General features: G+C 37.5%; 1 protein-coding gene across 6 annotated transcripts in view; it reads left to right on the top strand.

Moving 5' to 3' along the window:
- Nucleotides 1-11,089, top strand: part of LOC101884567 (SH3 and multiple ankyrin repeat domains protein 1) — a 146,818-nt gene that overhangs the window by 20,278 nt on the left and 115,451 nt on the right. For 2 of the 6 annotated variants that reach the window (XM_073941114.1, XM_021470241.3), the window contains exon 1: nt 93-280. The exons of the other annotated variants lie outside the window; for them this stretch is intronic. The gene's annotated coding sequence lies outside the window, so the exon portion shown is untranslated. Of the gene's footprint in view, nt 1-92; nt 281-11,089 lie in introns of those variants that run through there. 6 annotated transcript variants of the gene reach the window in all.

Here is an 11,089-nt window from a genome sequence, read left to right as displayed (position 1 = left end):
TTTGTGAGTGTGTGTGTGTGTGTGTGTGTGCGCGTGTGTGGAAAGCGAGGCTGGAGGGAGGAGTGGTTGAGTGCATGACAGCGGGAGAGATCAGAAGAGAGATTGTTCCAGTGCTGGAGGTGATCCTTGCGTGGACGCAACGCCTGGATGTGCATGGGGAAATTCGCTTTTTTATGACTGTTTACTCCTGTTGTGTCTTTCTGGAGCCTCTTCTGACTGACTCTCTGGAGCAAAGCGGCTCTTCTGTGCAGGAATGAGAAAGCTCAGGCTGGACATTCAGGTATAAATTCCCACTTGGATAGTGTGTTCGGTATAACGGGAAAGACTTCCAGACAGGCATGTGACTCCTAGATGCTTTAAAGATTTCTTTTGGGAAAGTGATGATCTTGTGCACATGCAGTTTGTGCTGGTGTGCTTTAACAGAGCTGTGAACTGCTGTAAATGCACATGCAGCGCTTTTGACTCTGCTCTAAATGATGCTGTTAGTGAGTGGGTGTGTGTGTGTGTGTGCTGTTTTCCTGGTGTGAGAGGCCTGCTGAGAGCAAAGGTAAGTCACAGTGCACAGAGAGCACTATTACACACTCAAACAAGCGAGAGAGTAAGTGTGAAAGTTTGCATGCATGTGTTTAAACAGTTTGTGCTGAAATTGGCTGTTGAGTATACAGTGTGTAAAGTGCATAGTGAACTTAAAGGGACAGTTCACCCAAAAATGAAAATTCTGTCATCATTTACTCGCTCGAAACTTTCTTCTGTTGAACACAAAAAGATATATTGCAGAAAGCTGTAAACACAGCCACTGACTTTCATAGAGTTTGTTTTTCTTACTATGGAAGTTAATGGTTCCAGTTTTCTTCAAAATATCTTATTTCTTTCAGAAAAAAATAACCCACAAATGTTTAGAACCTCTCGAGGGTGAGTAAATAATCAGTGAGTTTTCATTTTGGGGTGTACTGTCCCTTTAAGCTGTGTGTATTATGTGCATTCCTGAACAGATTTTTTTGTGTGCAATAAGTTAATTGGTTGAAAAAGCAGGGACTATCTATCGTCATCATATATTATCTATCATCCATCATCCATCCGTATATCTATCTATCTATCTATCTATCTATCTATCTATCTATCTATCTATCTATCTATCTATCTATCTATCTATCTATCTATCTATCTATCTATCTATCTATCTATCTATCTATCTATCTATCTATCTATCTATCTATCTATCTATCCATCCAGCTATCCATTCATTTATCTATCGCATCCACCCATACATCAATCCATCGACTGCATCCATCTATCAATCTGTCAATCGATTGCATCTATCCATCCATTCTATCTATCTATCTATCTATCTATCTATCTATCTATCTATCTATCTATCTATCTATCTATCTATCTATCTATCTATCTATCTATCTATCTATCTATCTATCTATCTATGGCATCCACCCATCCATCATTCTATGTATCAATTGCATCCATCCATCCATCCATCCATCCATCCATCCATCCATCCGTCTATCTGTCTATCTATCTCCTGCCTGCCTGCCTGCATGTCCATCTATTTATTGCATCCATTCATCAATCTGTCTATTGATTGCATCTATCCATCCATCCATCGATCAATCTATATCGATTGCATATATCTATCCATCCATCAATCTATTGATTGCATCCATCCATCCATCCATCCATCCATCCATCCATCCATCCATCCATCCATCCATCCATCTATCTATCAATTATATCGACTGCATCTATCCATCCATCAGTCTATCGATTGCATCTGTCCATCCATCAATCAATCTATATCGATTGCATCTATCCATCCATCAATCTTTTGATTGCAGCCATCCATCCATCAATTATATCGATTGCATCTATCCATCCATCAGTCTATCGATTGCATCTATTCATCCATCCATCCATCAATCTATTGATTGCATCCATCTATCCATCCATCCATCCATCAATCTATTGATTGCATCCATCCATCCATCAATTATATCGATTGCATCTATCCATCTATCAGTCTATCGACTGCATCTATCCATCCATCAGTCTATCGATTGCATCTGTCCGTCCATTCATCAATCTATATTGATTGCATCTATCCATCCATCAATCTATCTATCAATTGCATCTATCCATCCATGATCAATCTATCGCATCAATCCATTCTTCCATCCATCTATCGAATTGCAGCCATCCATCCATCTATCTTTTGACTGCAGCCATCCATCCATCCGTGTTATTTGTGAGGTGTTGATACAGAAATTGTTGTGCTTTTTGGAGTTTCTCCTGACTTTTCTCCTCTTATTCTCTCATTCTTGAGCTTTTTCTCTGCATCATTTAGTTCTGTTTTTCTTCGTCCCAGTTTTCTCTCATACTCCTCCTCTCTTGTGGAGCGCTGACCTCCAGTATGTTGTTGAATGAGGTCACAGCGTTGGGTTTCCTCATCATTTAGTTCCTTCTGTAAAGCTTCTGTTCATTTTGGCTGATCAATTCTCATTAGTCCTGTTAACATCACTTCAGGTTATCTTACATATACATGTTTCACAATGAATGTTAATTAGTTAGTAATAGTAGTTAGTAATAGTGGGATTTGACATTAATTTCAAGTTTTTGGGATGATCGTGATGTTTTATAGTATTGATTATACAAGTAAAATGACTCAAACTGTTTTTAATTGTAAAAGCTGTGTATGTTTTTGGCTTTGAGTTTGAAGAAGAAAATGCATGCTGTAGCATGTTTAGATCTGTTGTATGTAACTCAAGTGTAATTCTAAAACTCATCGGTACATACATATTTATTGACATGAGCATTGAAATAGTAACTGTTATGGTTTATCATTGCCTGTGTGTTGCTACACAACATTTAGCATTACTTTGAGCCACACGTTTCACACAGTTGGCACCATAAAAGCAGAACTAACTAGCAAGAGCTGCCTTCAACTCTAGATTTAAAGACTATAAACCCTGATTAAGCGTTCCATTAAAAACCTATCACTGTACAGGACATATTTAGCATTGAGTCCACCATTCGCTGTATTTGTGATTAGCTCAGTTTCCTCCATTTGTTCGCTGCATGAGATTTAGCTGCTTCAAGTGCCCTAGTGTGGTTTTTGTAGGACAACATGGTGTGTTAATTTTAGCAACACTGGCCACTGGTGTCCTTAGTGCCTTTCTATTCATGTTGATAAATACTGCGACATGCACCTGCATTTTTCTGATATGCATCCTTGCATCTGGATTGTTTTGACAAATGCAATGTCCCTATGACTTTCACAATAACAGATGTTTCCTGGTAAATTACTGGGCTTAGAGGAGTGGTCATGATTCTGCACAGTCACGTAGATCTCTGTGGGATTGTTTCTGGATGTAACTACCATGGTTTATTAGTGATGCTTTATTTAAACAGATGTGTGCTTTTAATTTTATGCCATAAATTGAATAGTTAATGCCTTGGAGATCAATTTAATTTACACACATGGCTGTCAGAACACTATCCTACTATAGAATTTATTGTTTATGCTAATTATTTATTATTATTCATGATTACTATTCATTAATTCATATACAGCTTAGTCCTTTGTTTACCACCGCGGAATGAACCACCAACTATTCCAGCATATATTTTGTCCAGCGAATTCCCTTCAAAGTTAAATCTAAAATATGATTGTTCATGCTAGCAATTTTCATGCAAATCTTGTCAGAGAAGCACGGTTGTATGTTCAGTAGTAAATCTTCAAAGGCCAGAGGGTGCTCTCGTGCAGGAAATCCTCGTAGCGTTGCATTGTAACATGACTAGCAAATTGTCTCAGAGACTTATTTCGAACATTACTAAAGTTATAAAGTGAGTTTGGAAAAAAAATACGTTTTTTAAATGTGGTATTTTCATGGCCCACAATGATGTAAATATAATTATAGTCTGATTAAGTTTGTTTTGATTTTAAGCACGATTTTGCATAGCTTGTTGGGGTACCTCGACTGTGCCTGTGTTGTAATTGTTGCTCCATCTGAAAGCACATGCCGACATCGTAGAACTGGCTTTGCTGACAAATTGCACATAAATGTTGCCTTCGATTAATCGTCCAGTGCAAAAATCTATAAAAAACAGATTAATTTAGGAATTAAAAATAAACACTCATGAGTCAAAATTATATATATATATATATATATATATATATATATATATATATATATATATATATATATATATTTCAGTTTTATTTATATTTTTTGGCCAATGAATTACAAACTATAAAAAGGAAAAGTTATATTTAATAAAGACTATATAAAGTAATCGATGTTAGCATAGATACTTGTATCTTTTTCATTAAATAGTTCTACTTATTTATTAGCTAGCAGTGCTTATTCCTAAAATTATAGTACTTGTTCATTAGCTCTTAGTACCTTTTCAAATGTATATTATTGATTAGACAAATTTTTTTATTTATTGTATACTAGTACATGAGAAAAGTAAATGAGAAGTGTGTCTGCACTCCTCTACTAACCACCATGAAACCATTTAAAAGTTGCCTAAAGCAGTCATTTGAAATGATAATGTTGCTGGCTAATTAATTAATTCTAGCAAGTTACTAAGTTTCAAATCTTAAATTGATGTCTTGTGTGCAGTGTTTGCACATCACATTTTAACATCCGCCATGCTTGCTTCATCAGCTTTAACTGAAGTGGTACTGAAAATAGTGCTAGATGTTGTACACTGTGGTAAACCCCACAAAAGTAAGCCATACCAGGCAGTAGAAAAGTGCTTTAAGAAAGAGATACTAGTACTTTTTACAAATTGAATGTTAATGTAAAACTTGACATATCAAATGTGTGCGTTTTAATTTGTGAATATATCCCACAGATTTACATTGGGGGAGAGACTAAAACCATAATGACTTGGAGTGGGCAACACCCAAAATACTCCTTAGTAACTACTATAAAACTTTAAAAATTGAATCAACCATTGATCAAATAAATGCAAGCTTTGGAAAAGAGACTTTCAGAAACATAAGAAAATTGCTACTGCAATTATTGGAGTACTGCAACTGGCCTATATTCACAGCTACTGTTTTTTTGAGCCACTGATAAACTTCCAGTGAAATGTTGATGTGACTTTTTTCAATTTTATAAAGCTCATTCTAAATATGTGCCCCTATATACATTTCTGGAAAGCCTTAAATACATCCCAAGAGGTATGTTTTTTTTTTGTTGTTGCATTTTTAGTTTTCACAAATCCACCAGAGGGCGCTCTGTACGCTTTTTAGATCTTTAATTTCTCACGAGTGCCATCCGCGCCTGCTGTTATTGCGTAAATCTACCAGAGGTCACTGACTGACTCACCCACGTCCTTCCTTAAACCCAACCGATAGTGTTTTCAAAAGCAATCCAAAAAAAGAAAAGCCCTTGTCGCCACCTGAGTTTTACCACATTTTCAGATTTTACCACATTTTCTCCCTGTTATTTACTTGTTTATTTTATTTTTTGACTTTTGCTTTTGTCTTACCTGCTTTTTGGAACTGTTCTTCACTGGACTTAAATCCCATTGTCATAGTCAACTCCGCTGACGTACACGGCGAGCCACTAAACACACTGATAACAGCGGGAAAGCTGTCCATACAAAGTTAATTGATCAGCTGGTAAGCACGAAAAGGAATGGTACCATGTCGCCCCAAAGCATTTAGTTTAAAGATGAAACGCAGCCATGCACACCTTTGGCTACATAATTCACGATCTCCTCAAATGTATTTAGGGCTACATTTCAGAATATGTTGTGCCTTTTACAGCATAAAGCCTGGTTTATACTTCTGCGTCAAGTGACCGGCGTAACCAATAGCGCATGCTACGCGCGTAGCTGTGCATTTATACTTCTGCGCGCTGTCTGCATTAACACTTCCAAAACGCTAGTTGGCAGTGAGGTGTTAATGTGTCTCTGTGTCGAGTTTCTTCGCCTGTGTTTTGTTCTATATGAATGCTTCCGGGTTGTACAAGTGGCTCAAACTTGCTCATTTTGAGGCAGGAACTTTAACTATGAGGTAAACACAAAAACAAAACTTTCCATCTGGAACTCCTTCACGGGACTCCATACTTGTAAACAATCGCGCCATTGGGCTCGCGCGGCTTTCGGTCCCGCCCAGACTCATCAGCGCTACCAAGCCGACCAATCACAGAGCTTGCGCTACGCGTCGTTGCAATGTGTAGTTACATTTTTTGAGTGGTGCACGTCAGCGACGCCAACGGCCATAGCGTAGGGCTATGCGTCGACGCGTAGGCGGCGCCGTAGCATACGCGTGCATTTGACGCAGAAGTATAAATCAGCCTTAAATGCTGTAAAGTAATTAAAATATAATCAGCTAAAAAGACTTCAGCATTCATTAAATTGTTCAAGCATAAAATGAGACAAAAGACCACTTAAAAGTAAGCGTCGTCACTAGTAGCTGGTGAAGATGTAATTCATGTTTATTTCTATAAAGCTTTTCCAATGTAGATTGTGTCAAAGCAGCTTAACATAGAAGTTCTAGTAGATTGAAACAGTGTCAGTCCAGTTTTCAGAGTTGAGGTTCAGTCTAGTTCAGTTCAGTGTGGTTTAATTTTTCAGTGCTGAAAGTTCAAACACTGAAGACAAAATCCATCGATACGCAGCTCCACAAGTCTCAACCAAGCAAACCAGTGGCGACAGAGGCGAGTTACAAACTTAGCCAACTGATGAAAGTGAAGGAAAGACAAACCTTTAGAGAAACCAGGCTTAGTTGGGCACGACTATTTCTCCTCTGGCCAAATGCTAAAACTCAATTGAAAATACTGTGGTAAAATACACGGAACTCTGGAATTTAATGCAGTGCTTTTTATCCTGTGAAGATTACAGATTTTTAAAGAAATCAGATCTTAAACACTGCGATTTTCTGATGACATGACCTTTCACCAGAAGCGCTTGAGCTGGCTGACTGAAAATGAAAAGTCTGTCTGCATATACCCCAATATATTGCTTTAAGCAGTTATTCACTGTATAACCCTCTGTAATGTTGAGATGAGGGGTCATCTCACTTCACGAGGATAACCATCATTCAATTAGCAGGTTCTTTATGGAAACAGAAAGTGGTTTTGTGCTTTTCTAAATGGCGGAAGCTCCAGGGAAAAAGTGCAGAAAGGACCACCAACACTCAGTTTAATTGTCCATTATCTGCGCTGTCATTCTTTTGTATTGAAGCGATGGCCGGTGAGAGACACAAAGAGCGTGAGCGAGAGGAAGAGACCAATGCCGGACCTGGTTGCTCCATTTCTTTTTAACGGGTTATAAAAGTGGGACAGTCTGTTCCATGGAAGTTCTCCAATTAAAGTTTCTGGGGACCGATTCACTGGAAATATATCTATATTCACCCTGTCCTACATAGCAGGGGGGCGGTGCGCTACGTATGCGAGAGAATGAAGTACAATACGACCAGAGGAGTGTGTAAAAGGCTGAAGCAGAGCAAGCTGAATGGACGATGCATTGTTTTCGGAAATGCATTATGTGAGCCAATACTGGATTATTTTGGACTATTGACTATCATGCATTTGTTTCTAAGTGGAATAATTGTTTTAGAGCGGCCTCGACTCGCGTCCGCTGTCCTGAAAGATCGGTTTCTGCAGTCTCTCTACTGTTTTCATGGCCTGGTCTCGTATCACTGCTCTTCCCTCTTTGTCCTTGGGCTGCTGGTTTCTGTGTGGTGCCTGCGTTACTCTCTCTGAATCGTCTCAAGAGAGCAAAATGAGGCCAGTGCTCTATTTTTCCCCACCTGCCCCAGTCAACTGCCAATTATACAGCGGAGAGCTAATCAGGCGAGGGAGAAACACTTCTCTGCGCTCTCATTGGTCCGGTTTTATTAGCTGCTTAATATGAAGGGGATTCATGCACGTGGCTGACGTTTCATATACATGTATATAGAGTAGAGGGGATTTCTTCACCCAGAAGCAAAGTAGTTAAACAATAAATGGCTGGATTTGTATGTTTTAAAAGCAAAGGTTTGTGAATGTGTTGTGGGTGCTGGAGCATGTAGTCATTTACTGTGCATTTAGTCTGTTTTGTTTACTTTCAATCCATTTTTTTCATACAAAAATTTGTAAAAACTTTTCTGAAGGACACTGTGATACTGAAGACTAAAGCAACGATGCTGAAAATTAACATTTACTTTAGTTCACAATTCATGTTATTAACTACTGGCTTAATTCCTGCCTATTATTAAGATAATAACTGTTCATTATAAAATATGATCTTATTCTGCATCCCTAATCCTACACTAAAACCGAAACCCACGTCTACCTTATTAATAAACAGCTAATTAGTAGTTATTAAACTAGTATTGTTAGTTGATAATTCCGTTAACTGTGACCTAAACTAAAGTGTTGCCCATTTTTCTAAGTATAAACTAATTTCAAGAGGAGCACACGCTTATGATTCATAGCAGTTGGTACCTCGTTAGCTAACGCATGATCCACCAATCAGACGATCCCTAAATCATTATAAATAACCAGAGTATCTCACCTTAGCCATCTTCATCTTGAAGAATCCACCCCTACTCCTCCATTTTCCTTGTCAGGGCAGCACCGAGGCCCAATGGTTAGCATCATTGCCTCACAGCAAGAATGTCACTGGCTCAGATCTTTATCTGGCCCCAAGTTGGCATTTCTGTGTGGAGTTTGCATGTTGTCCCTGTGTTTGTGTGGGTTTTCCCTGGGCTATCATCCCGTTTGGAGGAAGAGAGGGGAGCCTTGAGCTCATGTAGATCTCGACAACTCCCCCTTGATAAGAGCTGATGACTAAAAATTGACTGCTATTAAACGATATGCTGCATTATGAGATTACCTGAATTGCAAATTTAGATTTATCAATATACTTGTTGTGCATGTTTTTGAAATGTGGGAGGAAACCGGAGGACCCGGGGAAAACCCACACAAGCTCGGGAAGAACATGCAAACTACACACAGAAACGACCACCGGCCTGTTGAAGGACTAGAACCGGTGACATTCTTGCTGTGAGGCGACAGTGCTAGTCACTGGGCCACCGTGCTGCCCTATGGAGGGAAAGGTGAAAAGGTAGGGGTGGAAGGGGGGATCCTTCAAATCGAAGATGACTGTAGTGAAAAAACCCTGGCTCTTTATAGTGGGTTAGGAATGGCCTGATTGGTGGATCATGCATGCTAATGCAGAACCAGCCGTGTTCAATCATAATCACGTGATCCTCTCGAAATTAGTTTATGAATAAACTTCACTTATTTAACTTTTGTAGATTATACTTAAATTGTTCAGTTCACCAAACTTAGTGCTAAGTTTGGCAAACTGAATAAGGAAGCCCTTAGGCTGATCTTAAAGGCAAGGTTTACCAACAAGGACTTTACAATACAAACGGTTTGAAGTGGCTCCAAGGAACCATACTTCCATCTACCACAACTGAATCTCTTCTTCATTTACTCACTCACCTATTATACATTCCAGGTGTCTGACCAGCGCCCTCTAGTGCCCCGTAGTTCAACTAAAATAGTACTATATATATATATATATATATATATATATATATATATATATATATATATATATAAATATGTATATATATATATAAATATATATATGTGTGTGTGTGTGTGTGTATATATATATATATATATATATATATATATATATATATATATATATATATATATATATATATATATATATATATATATAATGTATTTATATGTGTGTGTGTGTAATAATATACTATAAAATATTTTAAAATAAATTTTAAACAAAAAAATAAGTAGCCATTTATTCACATTATGATGAATAATTATATCTGAAGCCATGTTTTCTGATTTAAAAAAGATCTTGTACTAAAAAGTTTCCACATATTAGAATTTAACAGTCAAGACTACATTTGTGAAAATGACCTATTTTTTTTCCAAAGGATTAATTATGATTTTGAGCTCACTACACTTGAAATCTTAAGTTTTTGCATTTTCATGGTACATGAGTTAAATTAACTCATATTTTTAGGTGATACCACCAAAATGCAAAATTTTAAGTTATATTCAGTCAACTTTACTTAATTAATTAAAGACAACATTAGGGTTTTCAGTACACCATTATTAAGCAGGGGAGCTCTCGAGACCTACCAGAACTCAAACTCCCCTCTCACCTTGCAACAGTAGGGAGCCCAGGGCTCGAGGATCTCATGAGCTTAGGGCTCTCTACTGGGACAGCATGCCAAACACGCTTTATTATCAATCATCAGCTTAGTGTGAACTCTTGAAATATGCATATTTTAATCTTATAAATGCAGATTTGATAAACAGAAAAGACATGATCGATAGATATATCGACATTCGTTACAGCTTTTTAATGCCTTTTAAATATTTGATCAGATATTAACATCGGTGTTCTTTTATTTCTACCAGCCTTCTTGACTAGCATAACCATTGAGACATAACTATCTTCTGAGGGACTAATTCTGACTAACTTCGGCCTCAACGGAAACCTCAACTTGATTTTGACGTCAGTATTTTTTATAGATGAAATGAGCAGTTGATTTAGTGGGTTTGTGAAGGAGACCATCTGTGTCCTGTTGGCCTGATTCACTCTTGAATTGGCAGTTTGGCACTCATGCTCAAAAACAGTCATGCTTTTTTCTGCCTGTTTTAAAGAGAAGATATGATATTAATTTAAAATTACATACATACAGTATCTCTCCAACAGCAAGTACAAGGCTCTGCTGCTTTTGTAAGGATGAATTGTTGGTTGCCGAAGTTTACCAGGTTGGTGATATATTATCTTTGTTTTAGCACTGGATATCTGCTGACAATCTACTGTATAGTTGTGTGGTATGTTGTGGTTTGTCTGTAAACCAATCACAGAAACTGCGATGATATAATTTACTGTATATTTAAGTAAATGTAGATGACAGTCAGCTTTTCAGAAGGAACTGAAAATGTATGCAAATGTCTTTTCAAGAATGAAAGTGAGCATACGTTTATCAGAATTCAAATACATAGATATGTTTTCATAGCCAGAAATGATTGATAAAATCAGTCAAATTAATAGTAATTAAACAATCCAAAACCAAACTATT

This window comes from Danio rerio, chromosome 24 (assembly GCF_049306965.1).
Source record: "Danio rerio strain Tuebingen ecotype United States chromosome 24, GRCz12tu, whole genome shotgun sequence".
In the NCBI taxonomy this organism is placed as follows: Eukaryota; Metazoa; Chordata; class Actinopteri; order Cypriniformes; family Danionidae; genus Danio; species Danio rerio.
Note: the sequence above shows the minus strand (reverse complement) of the source record. Positions and strands in the feature narration are given on the sequence as shown.